Raw genomic sequence first — 2,231 nt, forward strand, 5'->3', positions numbered from 1 at the left:
ATGTATGGAATGTTATAGAGCTGTAAGAGCCCCTAGTAAAATGATTTTTTTTAAAAAGAGTTACAGTCTTGGAAACTCATGGAGTCATTCTACCCCGTCCTCCACGGGTGCTGCCGGTCAGCATCAGCTCGACGGCACTGAGTGACTACCTCAATAAGTCATAAGTATGAAAAACCAAACATTTCTTGTACATTTTTTGGGGTGTGATTCTTCAAAATCTGTGTATGCTCAAATTATGAAAAGAGAAGTGTTATTTAAAAGGAGCCAACTACAGACAAATGCGTCAAACTGAGACGTATCAGATATGACCGGAAGAATCAATGGGAGTATCCACAGGTTTGACGTTCACGCCCACTTCATTCATCCTGAGCCTGGAGTCCAGGCTGTCCGGGTCTCTTGGGACCCTCACTGGACAATCTGTCAGCTGATCTCATCCCTTACCGGCCTACTGGCACCGCTTCCTATTGGTCTCTCAATTGATTCACTCTAGCTCCCTTGTTTGCACAGCAACTAGAGCGATCTTTATTGAAAAGCAAACTAGATCAGGTCAGGATCCTCTCACTGACCAAACCCCAAAGGATACACTTACTTGCTCACTTATCCCTTTCCTTACACACACACACACACCCCCCAAAGGATACGCTTACTTGCTCACTTATCCCTTTACACACACACACACTGAGCTAAAAAAGCTCACTGCTCACCAGTCAATGCCCACCCACAGCGACTGAGATATAGTCAACTCATTCGGCCCAGGTGCCAGGCGCCCGTCTGGCCTCCGGCTGTAGCTGTAATCACACTCTGGAGGGCGTTCCAAGCTCTCCTCTCGAACAGGATGAAGGGGAGATCAGGTCTCCACTCTAGCAGAAGGTGTGAAGCAGGCCATCACCTTTGATTCTTTGGTGGGATGGGCTGATGAATGACAAACACCACACTTCCATTCAGGTCATTCCTCCGTGTGAGAGCCATCTGGAGAACAGAGAGAAATCCCAGGACCGCGAGAGGAGGCCCACGTTCACGGGCGCTGTCTGAAGTGGGAGGCCCAGATCAGAGGCGCTCGACTGCAGCAGAGAGATCGTGGGACAGCACAGAAGAGCTAGGGCCGGCCCAGAGGTGGAGGCAAGAAGACTGTGAGGCGGAGCCGAGGAGCACTGTGTGGACTGTGAGACAGTGGGGCAGGGGAGCAGGCCCTCCGTGACCCCATGGGCAGAAGCAAAGGGCCACGTGGGCTGAGAGGCGGAGGGTGGTAGAGCACTTGGCTGCTGGCTGAAGGGCAGCGTGGATGGGGACAATGGCTTTTTCCTTACTATTTACTGATCCTGGCTTGTGGCAGCTTGTCAAGTTCCCTAAGGAATCCCTCATCTTGACAGCTGTCCATGAGCCCTGGGTGGCCACTGCAAGGAACTATCGGACCCAGCACAACAGAAAGGGTGCCGCGGGTAGAAGTTGGTGTTGGAGAGAAAGAAAGATGGAGGGTGGAGGTCTGTCTGACCTCGGCCTCTTGGCAATGAGAAAGCCCGAGAAGGTCTCAGATACAGCCCCTCCATGCCTTCTCTGCAGTGACCCTACGGGGCAGAGAAGAGCCGTCCCTGCCAGTTCCCAAGAGTGGGAGTAGAAAGCCTCCTCTTTCACCCTCGGAGTGACTGATGGCTTTGAACTGCTCAACATAACGGTTCTAGATCTGCGACACCACTGTATAACACACTACACCCACCAGCGCTCCTTGACACCACACACACACACAGAGTTTAACATCTTGAAACTCCATAGGGGCTTCCTACTGCTCTTCGGATAAAGACCTATGGAGCCCTGCACAGAGAGGGACCCGGTCTGACCTTCAGCCTGGAAGCTCCGCACCTTCCCCTTTCTCTCCACTCTCTCCGGTCTGGCTTCTCTCAGTTCCGCACACAGAACAGGGTCCCTCCACTGCTTCCTCCTCATCTCCCTCGCCCCAGCCCCCAGCCGGCCCTTCTTCACCTGCACTTGGTGGAGAACCCATTCTTCCCCAACTCCACAGTGGAGCCGGGACCTTCTGTCCCGGCCCAGCAGTTCCCTTTCTCCACGGCACACGAGTTAGACGCCGCTGTATGGCCACCCGAGGAAGACCAGCGGTTCTCAACCTGAGGGTGGCCACCCATTTGGGGGTCAACCCTTTCACAGGGGTCACCCAAGTCATCACAGTAGCAAAATGACAGTGATGAAGTAGCAACGAAAATAATTGTATGGATGGG

At 53.1% G+C, this 2,231-nt stretch overlaps 1 protein-coding gene across 1 annotated transcript in view; it reads right to left on the reverse strand.

Moving 5' to 3' along the window:
* HPS3 (HPS3 biogenesis of lysosomal organelles complex 2 subunit 1) overlaps window positions 1–2,231 on the reverse strand; it is a 46,895-nt gene that overhangs the window by 34,963 nt on the left and 9,701 nt on the right. The gene's annotated exons all lie outside the window — the stretch shown is intronic.

This window comes from Echinops telfairi, unplaced genomic scaffold (assembly GCF_000313985.2).
Source record: "Echinops telfairi isolate 266 unplaced genomic scaffold, ASM31398v2 ScPeMD7_4225;HRSCAF=4972, whole genome shotgun sequence".
Lineage (NCBI taxonomy): Eukaryota > Metazoa > Chordata > Mammalia > Afrosoricida > Tenrecidae > Echinops > Echinops telfairi.